Source organism: Camelina sativa, chromosome 5 (assembly GCF_030686135.1).
Source record: "Camelina sativa cultivar CO46 ecotype springtype chromosome 5, ASM3068613v1".
Taxonomy (NCBI): Eukaryota; Viridiplantae; Streptophyta; class Magnoliopsida; order Brassicales; family Brassicaceae; genus Camelina; species Camelina sativa.
Window position 1 is genome coordinate 26,140,400 of NC_141884.1, and position 12,862 is coordinate 26,153,261.

Genomic DNA, 12,862 nt, shown 5'->3' on the forward strand with positions numbered 1-12,862 from the left:
AAGAGAGATTATTGTTCTTGAAACCCCCTTGGTTGTAACCTTTGAATCCTCCTTGGTTTTGCATGTAGCATAACTCAGCAAATTCAGTCTCCCCCTCTTGAACTGGAACCTCTTCTTCACCAATGAAGTGAATAGACTTTTGTTGGCTAAGAAGGATCTTGTCAAGCTTCTCATTGACCATCTTCAAGTCCTTCTTGTACTTGTCTTCTTGATCAGTTAAGGAACTCCTTATGGTTCTGTCATAGTCCTCATTATAGTTGCCATCTGACTGAGCAAGATTCTCAACTAATTCCCAGCCTTCTTCCACATTCTTGTTGAGGAAGTTGCCATTAGAAACTGTGTCAAGCAACTTCCTTATCTTAGGAAGCACTCCTCTATACAATGTACTCAAGAGTGACTCATTGTTGAAGCCATGATGAGGACATTGAGTCTGAAATCCTTTGAACCTCTCCCATGCTTCACAAAAGCTTTCATTGTTCCTTTGAGCAAACCCAGAAATCTCATTCCTCAATCTAGCAGTCCTTGCGTTGGAGAAGAATTTAGCTAAGAAAGCCTTCTTGCAAGCATCCCATGTGGTTATTGCTCAAGTAGGAAGAGTCTTCTCCCAAAGGTGTGCCTTATCTCCAAGTGAGAATGGGAAGAGCCTCAACTTGAATCCATCTTCACTCACTCCATTGATCTTTGTAAGACCACAGATTCTGTCAAACTCATCAAGGTGGTCTAGTGGATCCTCCATTGGCAACCCATGGAACTTGTTAGCTTGAATCATGGAGATCAGTCCACTCTTGATCTCAAAGTTGTTGTCTGGCACTGTTGGAGGCACAATACCAGCCCTTTGGTTGTGGGTGTTGGGTGCATCTCCAGCTCCAATGTGCCTAGGTCTCTGCTCATGGTTAGCTTGTTGCTCCATGATCACTGAATCCTCTTGCTGAACTTGAACTACCCTTCTTCTCTGATTTCCCAAACCCTTTTGCTTCCTATGTATGTTGTGAATAGGCCTTTGAAGATTATCTTTCCCCTTAGACCTTGTGTGCATCAACAAATGCGAGTACAGACTCGAACAGGTTCACAATTGAGCTCAGGCTCGTCTGGGGGATCAAGTTGACTGGGAAGTGGTGTCCAAATGTACACGGCTTCTGGCTCGATCAAGTGCTTGATCACTGCTCGGTCGAGTGGTGGTCGAGTGACTGGTCGAGTGGTACCTGAAATGGAACTTCAACCCAACAATAGAAGATTCAAGTGTATAAACGAACTTAATCTTAGACTAATATGGATCCTAAATGTCACAAAAACACACTCAAATGGGCCACAGCGCCAAATTGAAACAAGTTCTTTTGTGGGTGGTGAATGATTGATGATGTATGCAATGGTGAGATATGAATGGAATGATGAATGGGTATTATCGAGAGATTAGCTCATATTGATTGAGGTTTGTTGATCAAGTTAGATAACCACAACCTAAGTCCAGCCCATGAATTCATCCCTAAGACCTTCCTTGTTTATTGATTTCCTAGCTTAAATCCTGTTGTTTGATCATTGTTTGATTCGCTCTTGTATTGCTCTGTTTTTCTTGCATTGCTCTGTTTCTCGCGTTTGTCCAGCTCAACCCTGTACTCGATCTACACTCGATCGAGTGCTTGCTCGAGCTCATCCCTGAATTCTTGTTTATGCTTTGTAGTTGTCCTGTCTCACTTCTTGTTGCATTTTAGTTGCATTTCTGTTGCATTCACTTAGTGTCCTGTTCATTACTTGCCTTGCATTAGTTCATTACTTGCATTACTATAGTTTCTATATCTGTTCTTGGTTAATCATAGCTTTGATTAGTCTGTTCTCTTTGCATTTAGTACCCTGTTCTAGCTGCTTTTACTTTCTGCATTTTACATTCATCATTAGGTTGTTAGTGACAAACATCCTACATATTTGGCTTGACTTAGACATATATTCACATCCTGATTACTTGCAACCACTCAGATTGGATTGACACCTCTTATACTACAATTGCATAAGGGGAATTGAAACACCCTGCACTCCATTCATTCATCATTCATATATCATCATCTCATCTTCTCCACCACCATAAAAAGATTTGTGTTTCAAGCAATGAAGCTATGAAGGAGACAACGACTACACAAGAAGGAAAGGAGATCGTGGTTTATGATACAGAAAAATGGTTCCAAGAGAATCAAAGTCTATTAGCTTTTATCCAAAACTCATTGGATGCTCCAATCCTTGAGTCGTACTCTTATTGCAAGATGGCTAAGAATCTTTGGGATACTTTAAAGAATGTGTTTGGGAATGTCTCTGATGTCTCTCTATTTTACACCTTTTTAAGCATATTTTTAGTCACGTTTTGCATTGTATAGAGCTTAACCTTAGCATTTTTAGGTCTTTAACCTTAGATATTTGCATTTAGGTTATTTAGGTTGTTGCATTGCTGCATTTTTGCATTTTGGAGGAAAACCGATGCTTTGGAGCCTTAAAAGAACAAGAATGAGGAGAAACCCGAGCATTTACCCGATGGTGTGATCATGCTAGAAGAACAGCTCGAGATCTTAACCCGATCAAACAGATCTAGGTTCAAAAGGAATTACCTGAAGCCCAAACCGAGGAGTCGCTCAACCTTAGCTTTGTGTAGGCCTTTGGGCGATGTTGTGCGGCTAGGTCAAACGGTTTCCATATGATGCGTGGTTTATTTAGCTTCAAAATCTTTTACCTTTAAAAGACAACAAAACGGCTGCAAGTGCACATCTAATCGTTAGTAGTATTTAAGGATTGATCCCACAGAGAGAGAGTTGTTATTTAACGAAATCCGACGGAAGTAAGTAAGGCTAGGACTCAATAAAAAATGGGGTTTTGGTTGTCACGGTCGTAAGTAAGCAAATAGATATAAATAAAGCAAGTAAAATAAATAAAACAAACATTGGGCATCAAGGGAAATCGCAGGGGAACAATGATCTATCTATCTGAAACAAGTTCTTTTGTGGGTGGTGAATGATTGATGATGTATGCAATGGTGAGATATGAATGGAATGATGAATGGGTGTTTCAATTCCCCTTATGCTGTTGCAGTATAAGAGGTATCAATCCTAAATGAGTGTTTGTGAACAATTAAGATGTGCATATGAATCAAAGTTAAGACAAATGCAAAGATTGCTTGTCACTAACAATCCTAAGATGAAAATGTAAAGATGCAGAAAGTAAGCTACAAGAATTAAGAACTAAGTGCAAATGAAACTGAATGATTGCAACATTAATGAAGCAAGAACAGAAATAGAAACTACCACTAATGAACTAATGCAAGACAATTAATGAATTGAAAACTAAATGTATGCAACTGGAATGAAACAGGAATGAAACAGGACAATCACAAATCATAAACCAGAGTTCTGGGGATGCACTCGAGCAAGCACTCGACCGAGTGTAGGTCGAGTGGGAGGTCGAGTTTGTTAAATCCGGAAAACATAGCAACAGAATAAAAACAGAGCAACACAAAAACAAATCAAATAACAAGCAAGCAACAGGATTAAGACTTTAAAATCAATAAACAAAGAAGGTCCTGTGGATGGATTCATGGGATGAACTAATCATTGTGGTTATCTAACTTGGTCAACAAATCTCAAACAAACTTTGAGCTAACCTCTAGACATATAAATCTAAGACAAGTTTCTCCCACTCTCATGGTCAAGAAACAATCAAACCTATGCAATTCTAGACTTGTTCTCACACAGTAAAGAATCTACACAAGCAGGCATTAAGCAATACATCTCAAACCAAACAAGACCTCTAATCTCTTAGCAAACCTAATGGTAAGCTCTAGATCTAGCCTTATCTATGCTTCTTAAACATTGGTGTGATGCTAAGAAGCTTGAAATCAGATCCTAACCTCTCAGTTCAGGATCAGCATTAAGAACATCTAGCCTAGAAGAGATCTACAACAATCAAGCTTGACCAAATCACACAAACCACAAGATCAATCCATCCTAACCCATCCTCAAGATCCTAAGCAAACTACTCACAACAATACAGGATGAACAAAGTCAAAAACCCAGAAAATATTGAAACTTGCATTATCAGAAAGATGAAAGAAAGATCTTCAATATTAATGAAAGGATCAAACTCAAATTCTCAATATTAAGAAAGTTATGAAACCAACAATATTGAGGAATTTAGTCTTTTTCAAGTACAAGATCTAAGAAAAATAAAACTGCAAAAGGAATAATTCCCAAAAGTGTAAAAACTAGGTTTAGAGAATATCTAAAAAGCTGGACTCTTTTGGTGGCTGCAGGTACAAGGCTTTATATAGGAGAGGAGGTGGAAGCCCTAAAAATACAAAAAGTCAAAGTAGTCAACGGCTCGGTCAACTCGACCAGTGCTCGGTCGAGTGGCTGGTCGAGCTAGCTTCTCTCGTGCAATCTCCACTCGGTCGAGTCCTCCTCAGCACACGGTCAAGTGTCTGGTCGAGTGTGCGGTCGAGTTGGACTGTGGATCTTGGTTCTTCAGCCTTAACTCCCTTGTTTCCTCCTCATGATTGCTTCACATCTCTTCTCCATTGCTTCCATGCTCCTTAAGCTCCAAAATCACCTGTTTATACATGAAAAGATGCAAATGCAATGCAACTAAACTCTAATGCATGATTGGTCCTAAAGCTATGCAATAATGGTTAAAATGGATAGCAAAAGATGCCAAAGATGTGAATAAACTAAGGGAAAACAAGGTAAAATATATGAACATCACTATCTAGGAAAGTTTAGGGTTTGTTCGTTTATCTAAAACTCGGACTACGAAGCTCGAATGAACGGTTAACTTATAGATCACAAGCTAACCGTCTAAGATCCCTATACTCCGAGACACAACTTTTGCAGCCAACAACGCATAGATCAAAGCATTTAAAACAGGTTCGATTCTAATCCATGAAGTTCCATAGGTAAGTGGTATGTGCTTCCTATGACACGACACAATTCTAAGCTAGGTCAAGCACACATGCAAGTTTTTGGCGACGCACACACACTTTAGATCATAGTTATGTTCATGAGGCTAACTTAAATCATTAAGCAAAGACTTAGAATTAAAGCATAGAAAAAACTAGAATATAAATCTAACAAACCCTAAAAATTGCCACCTAAACTAAGATCATCTCCCCCCTTTGATTATCCCTTTAAACCCAACTAGAAAGCTATTCTAACATGTTTTAGGGGATCATCAAAGCTAGGTTGAATAAACTCATAAACATAAAAGAATAAATAGAGAAAAAGGGTTTAGATATTACTTCAATGATTGTCAAACAAAGTTGTAGGATCTTCTTTCTTTAGAAACAAGAACAAAGCAAATAGAATAGAAAGAGTTGGTGGATCTCAAAGCTTCGAAGAGAGAAACGAAAAAGAGCTTATGGTCGTCGGCTGATCCTCTGGTTGTGTCTCTTGGCTGCTTGATAAACAGGTTTTCACCAGGGTACCAATTCCCTATGCAGTTGTAGTACAAAGGGTTATCAATCTAAATGGTTGTTTATGCTAGCAGGAAGGATGCAATCAGAACAATGCAAGTCAAGCCAAGCAATAGTGGGGTTTTATCTAACAATCCTAAATTAATAAAAGAAAATAAACAAAGAACCACACGACCTAAGCACTCGATGCAAGCATTCGAGGACAAGATCGGGTGGGTTGATCTAGTAAGCAAATATGGTATGAACAACTCGAGGGGTTACTCGAAGCAGGTGATCGTGTACCTGTTTGGGTAAGGGATCGAGTGATGAATAAAAATTCAAGCAATTAAGATACGAAAGCTTATAAGGATGGGCTAATCAAATCCTAAGTATTCCTAACCAGTACAGATGTCTTACATGCCTCAAGCAAATATTTCCTAGACAATGAATCTATAAAATCTTGTTAAAACACTCTCGTAATAGAAACAATCAACTTTGATCACTCCCCTACCCAACTCTCGTTGGAGAAACATGACCAAGCAGGCATTAAGATCCGATTCATTATTGTCGGTAAACCCCTTACTCATCTAATCTCTTAGGCTAAGTGAGTAAACCTCTAGCATTGGTTGATTCAAGCATCTCATCTACACCTCTAGGTGGTAAAACACCTTAGATCTAATCTCACCCTCTCAGTTTGTTGACAACATTAAGAACACCAATCTAGAAGGAAATCTATTAAACACATACAATCAAACTAAGACATCCTCACCGATCAAGAACACAAAATCATCTATACCATCCCTAGAAACTTTACTACAGTACTCGGAAATCATAGCAAGAAACATAACAGCATACATGAACGAAAATTGCATTCTATTAAACGATAAAGTAGAGAGATAAGAGTACAAAATAGAAATCTTAAAGAAAATGATAAGAAGTTATGAAAAATCTAAACAAAAAGGAAAAAATGTTTTGAGTCGCTCAGTTCTCTCACAGAAGCTCTCCCTCTCTGGTTTGAGGGTCTGCGGCGTGCTCGTTTGCGAGGAAGGAGAGGAGGGATTTATATATAGAAACCCCTTTGACCTAACTTCCCAGACCTGCCCGAGGGTCTACTAGATGGGGTGCAAAAGGATGAGGTTGGGTTACTCCACGGGTAGATCTTCGGGTTGTTCTTCCTGCTCTTGGATCCTCTTCGATCGTGTTGGGGTTTGGACTTGTTCTTCCAGCTCGATGGCTCCTTCGGGTACATGCTCGGGTTTGTCGTTGTTTTCTCCCATTTTAGGCTATTAAGCACCTATTTTCGTCAAAAACATGCAAATGCAAAAATGCAACGCCCTAAATGGCTTAAAAGTGAATTTGTACAATTAATGACCTAAAAATGCTAAGTTAAGGGTATGAAAAATGCAAAATATGGACAAAAAAGGATGCGAAAAACATGTAAAGTAGAGAACATCTCTTTCACATTCAATTAAGTGTTTGGCAAATTCTTGCAAATGGAAGGTGAATCAAGCTCAATCGGTTTCAAGGAAAGGCTTTTTAGTAAGGTAGTAAGATTGAGAACAATTTGGGCATACAAAGCTTAACTCTTGAAAATCTACCCTTTTCTCATTAACTTTCTTTTTTATATCACTACCCTAGAATTACACTACCCACATCCTTGAATTTAACTCTTTTTTTTTTACTCCCTAAGGTTTAAACTTTAAACTTCTAGCTCTCTTCTCTTTTTTTTTTTTTCTTTTTTTTTTCTTTTTTTTCTTTGCTAAACTCCTAATATGTATATATATATTTTTTTCTTTCTTTCTAGGAGACTATAGCAAGATCTTTTCTCTTTTTTTTTTTTTTACTTAGAGACTTAGAGCTAATTGATTGTAACCTTAGGTACTTCTTTTTTATTTTATTCCTCAACCCAACCCCAAATAAACATACTAACCACCTATCATTCAAAACTAAATCTATTAGCTAGTTCAAATTCTAACTTAGCTAAATCAAGAGGCAGTTCTTTGTCGTTCTCAATACTCTCAAGGTTTCACAACCTATAGCACAATGAAAAAGGCCTCACTCAACAATTCACACCAAAGTTTGACAGAAAGGTTTGGGTTCATGGGTAGGAAAAACGAATTGGGTTAAACGAAAAAGATTGGTAAAATGGAGTGCTAACCCGAATTTAGAGTTACCATGAGCAAGTATTCAAGTTCTATAAGCAAGACAATTAAAGTTCAAATAAAATAAAATAATATAGAGATGTTCCAATGTTCAAACAAGTGGAGGAAGCATTCAAAAGACACAAGGTTCTAAGCAAAGATTTTTCATTTTTTTCCAAAGATTGATCTAGCAACAATGAACTGTGATTAAGGGCTATAGCTTCAGTCATAAGGTTTGATTTTAAACAAGGTAGTTTTAATCATTGTCCCCTAAGATGCATATGCAACAATCCTATATGAAACAAACTAGACTCAATCCTAATATGTAAATGCAACTACATGAACACTCTTTTTTTATTTTATTTTAATATTTTTTGGGTTTTTCAATGCACATAGATGCAGACTCAAATGAATAAAACTAGCATGCAAAAATTTGAAATAAGAAAATTAAGAAAATAAAATACAAAGTTAAAAATATTATGGACCCTCCCCCAAACTTAAATTACATAGTCTCTGTGTAAATAAAAGTTGGAAAAAGAATCCAAGAATCACACAAAATGAAATAAACTAAATGCAATGTTATTTACAAAGATCGGATGAAAGTGGTACCTCATGGATTGGTGAAGAAGAAGGCTGCAGCAACCTCCATACTCGCCAACGTGTAGCCAGGGTCGTCTCCGGCTTCAGCAGGTGCCGGTGTTTGCTCGTCAGAGAGCTCAAAAATATGCACGGACGACTTACTCAGACCAGCATCCGAGGGGTTGATCGAGGGGGATTATCGCGTGATCACCCGTATAACCGCTCGCAGGGTGCATCGTATAAGGCATCATGTATGGCATCTGGTAAGGCGGAGGGAAGAGTCCTGAGTAATCACCCGATTGTGTGCTCGATGGGTACATCGGATAGTGCATCATGTATCCCATCGGGTTAGGCATTGGATAGGCGTCTGAATGGCTTCTCCGCCATGCTTCTGGTCGTGTGATGTTCTCCTCAGCTTGGGTCTCGTAGGATGATGCTCTGTAAGGTTCTGGAGGTGGCAGTCCTTGAATTCTTCCTAGCGGTCCGCTTCTCCCCATCCAAGTTGGTGCGTGTGCTGAGGTAGGAGCTGGGGCACAGCTTGCCTTGTCTTGCAGTTCCTTGATCTGACCTCCCATAGTCTTCACCGAACTGATAAGATCTTTTACCTTTCTCACCAAAAACTTGTTCATCCTCTTCAGCCATCCGATCCTCTTGTGGGCTTCCCTCACTCCAACCGGTTGCTTTTGAGAGCACACATACTCCTCAAAGTCGAAATCTTCCGAGCTATCTCCCTGTCTTTGCCCGGTCGCCTCTCTCTTCTCAGCTTCGGATTCCTCCTCCGGATTGTACAGCTCCTCCAAAGGTGGTGCAAAGTTGATGTTGTCTCCCAGCCAAACCTTGGTGCACATTACATTGGGTAGGATCATTTGGGCGGTTCCGGCGGTTGGATGGACGAACTTGAAAAGCATTATGTTGTTAGGCCTCTCATAGGCAAAAAATCTTGCCAGCCCGAGGTAGTCGACGTCCAGCCATCTTGGATCGTGTACCACTCCCTTCAAGGGCACATCGCAAGCCACCAAGATCGGTGTGACCAGTCCTCCAATGGAGATCTCTCCGCCTCCTTCTCTTCTCTTAATACCCCATAACTTGAGGTAGAGGAACTGATTGAGCAGCACAAAGACCATGCTAGTATCCGCAACATCTCCAACTAGCGGTGTACCATCCATAGAATTGTCCAAAATCCACGCAATGCAATGTCTAGCAGCTGGAGCTCATGATCATTCACATTCCCAGTCTCCTTTCTAGCAAAAAGAGTGCATGCGAGGGACTTGTGAAAATACCTCAAGACAGGGCTCCTTATTTGAGCGAATTTCGAGCTTAAGGACTTGTAAGGGAGCTTGTCTCCTATTTTCAGCCATAGGGACCTCATTTCCTCCTTGCTAACCTCCATTCCTTCTCCACTCCCAGCCTTGAAACCATACAGCTTCTCCATCTCCTTGAAAGTTAGCCAGTACTCCTTGTTCCTCACGGAGAAGATGAACCCGATCCCCCCATCGGGTAGTAGGGTCGGGTGGTCCTCAAAGTAGTGCAGCCTAAGTGTGGAGAGAAAGTGGACCGTCTCCTCCTCATAAGCTTCAAGGTGGGCTCGCATCATGTGGCTCAGGTGGCACATGTCGAACAGGAACTCAACATCTCTAGCAATGCCCAACTGCTTCATTGTCTCACGGTGAGGGTATCGGGTACCAACAAAGCTCATATTCCGAAAAACCTTGAAGAGTTTTGCCGGAGTCTCCACCTCCTTCTGTTTCAGCCTCTGCGAGGCTTGGCATGTTATTTCTCTCTACTCCTCCTCTCGCTCACGGTTCTTTTCCTCTGTATCTTGATCCTCTTCCTCAGCTGCTATCTCGGCTATCCTCTCAGCCTTCTCTGAAACTGGTCTCTTCCCTCTTGCAACCGCAGCTCTGCTTCTTGACCGAGATGTTTGGATCTCCCCTTGCTCTCCTTCACCAGCATCAGAATCGACTTCCATAGGGTCGGTAACGTTTCTTTCGGACGTAGACAAGTCCCTACGTCGAAGAGATCGGCGAACAGCACTCGCCATTGGACTCGGTGAGCGAACTCGGTGGTCTACACGATTGGTTGCTCGAGCACCGGATCGGGTGACGGATCGGGTTGAGCATCGGGTTGGGGAAGCAAAACGTCCAGCCAGCGGTTGGGAATGCAGAACGTTTCCTCTTCCTTGGGATTCTCGAGGTTTGACGGCATCACCTCCGGTTGTAGCAGCGGCGGAGGTTGATCTTCTTCCCTTACTTTGGTAGGTTTTCGTGTGTGGTTCCATTGTCGAATCCTTGAGAAGAAAAGCTTCGAGGTTAATAGGGTTAGTTCCCAAAGAAAATCAAATAAAACTCGAGTTTGAGAGAGAATAGAAAGTATGCAAACTAAAACTCTAGGGTAGAAAGACTTATCGGTGCTGCTGAGGGAGAAAGGTTCGAAACCCTTAAATAGAGTAGCGTTAGTGGTATGGGCTTCACCGAGAGTGGGCTTTGCTTGCGGAATTTGGACTCCACTCGCCACCTGAGCAGGGACACGATCAGGCGCGTCGAGTACGGTGTCGGGTTGACCCTCGGGTTCCTCAATTTCCTTTTTTTTTTCACTTTTCTATTTTTTTATATATATATAAATTTGCAAAAAATAGAAAACAAGATTTAAAACAAATAAAATAAAAGAAAATAAAATAGAAGATACCTTTGGGACTTCCTCCCAAGTGAGCTTGTTTAAAGTCACTAAGCTTGACTCATCATCCTCCTTAATCATGGGATCTTTGGGGGAGAGGTTTTGGAATCCTCTCCACTCTAGCAGGCTGGTTCAACTGATTCTCCAGGTTTTGACCAGGTTCCAAGGCAAATGTGGTGTTGACTTCTTCAAGATGTTTGACTTTCCTCTGCTTGGTCTTAGTGAAAAAAGCTTGACCATCAATGGTTGGCCTCTTAATCCCCTTCTTCACATCAAACTCCATCTTGAAGTGCTCACCATGCTCTATTCCGATCTTGCATTGCTTCACCTCAATCACAGCACCTATTGTTGCCAAGAATGGTCATCCTAGGATCAGTGGATTGTCTGGTTCCTTATCCATGTCAAGGATCATGAAATCAGTAGGGACTTCTACTCTTCCAATCCTGAGTGGCAAGTTTTCTAGGGTCCCAATAGGATGTCTGACTGTTCTATCAGCTATAACCAAATATAGACTAGTTGGTTTAAAATTGGTGAATCCCATCTTGTTGGCAACTGACAGTGGCATAATGCTAACTGAAGCTCCAAGGTCGCACAAACAAATCTTGAAAATCCGAAGTCCTATCGAGCATGGCAAAGTAAAAGAGCTAGGATCCTCCAATTTTTCATCGATTCGCAGCTCAGGATCTAAGCACACTTCACTCCTGAGAATCTCAAACCCAATCTACTTGACAGCCTCCTTAACCTCATTCTCCAGCTGAGCTGCCTCCTTGGAAGCTTCCTCCTGAAGTTCCTGTGGTGGCAAAAGCTTAGGTGGTGGAGCTTTACGCTTGGCCATACGCTCTGCAAGCGCCTCCAGTTGGATATCAAGTCAAGCATTGAACCTTTCCTATAGCTCCCCTTCTGCTGCTACAGGTAGTTGAGGCTGATCTCTCGTTTCAACATCTACTCGATGTATCATCCGATCACCGTCATCGGGTAGGTCATCGGGTTCAGCTTCGGGTGGTTCTTCGATTTGTGATCCTCGAACCAGTGCTCGATCATCAACTCGATCAGTCTCCTCGGGTGAAGGCTCGGGTTCATACTCGGATATGTAGTACTTGGCCTTATTTATCATTGAGTGATCCATATCCTCCCCATCTTGAACATCACTGTCCTCAGTGAGGTAATCCTCATAGTCATCATCAAGGAAGATGGCTTGGGCATTGACATAATCCTTAGGGTTTTGAACAGCTTTACCTGAGAGATGGTTGATCTTTGGAGCTGGTTGGTTGTTGCGGTGACCCTATAGGTATCTAAGCTTAGTATTGAGCGATTCGTACTTTGCGTTCAAACCATTGTATCCTGAGTCAATCCTGTTGCTCATCTCCGCAAACCGTTTTGCGGTGTCGGTGGCTGCTGAAGCCTGATTCTGAATCATTTGCTGAAGTAGGCCGCGTAACTCAGCTTCTTGTGATTGGTTCTGCGGGCCTTATTGTTGTTGAAATCCAGGTGGTGCAATGGGTTGGTGGTAGTTTCCAGAATACTGATGCTTAGGTGCATAGCCTTGATTGTACTAGACAAAAGCCTTCTGTTGGACCTGGTTCCCTTGAACTGCTGATGGGTAGGTTTGGTCCTAAGGATTGGCAACATTCGGGTTCCGGTAGGACAGATTCGGATTCGGCTTATAGTTGTTGTACCCTTTGTTGTAACCTCCTTGCTTGTTGATGTAGTTAACATCCTCTATTTGTACCGTCTCCCCATCTTGTTGTAAAAACTGCTCTTCCTCTGATATTGCATGAACATGTTGCTGCTGGTTGAGAGTAGTTTATCGAGCTTGTCATTGAGGGCTTTTATGTCCCTCTTGTACTTGGCATCTTCCTCTCCTGTAGATCGCACAGTGCGGTCGCACTCCTCATTGTAATTCCCATCAGATTGAGCCAAGTTCTCCACTAGGTCCCAACCTTCATCAACATCCTTGTTGAGGAAGTTACCATTGCTTGCGGTGTCCAGCAACATCCGTATCTTTGGGACCACTCCTCTGTAAAGTGTACTCAGCAATGAAGCATTGTTG

At 41.4% G+C, this 12,862-nt stretch overlaps 1 non-coding gene across 1 annotated transcript; it reads left to right on the plus strand.

Annotated features, from left to right (window-relative positions):
• The first annotated feature begins 407 nt into the window (after positions 1-407).
• On the plus strand, positions 408-514 carry LOC147944380 (small nucleolar RNA R71). The gene has a single exon (XR_015558608.1). It is a non-coding gene; the product is annotated as a small nucleolar RNA R71 (small nucleolar RNA).
• Positions 515-12,862: the final 12,348 nt, after the last annotated feature.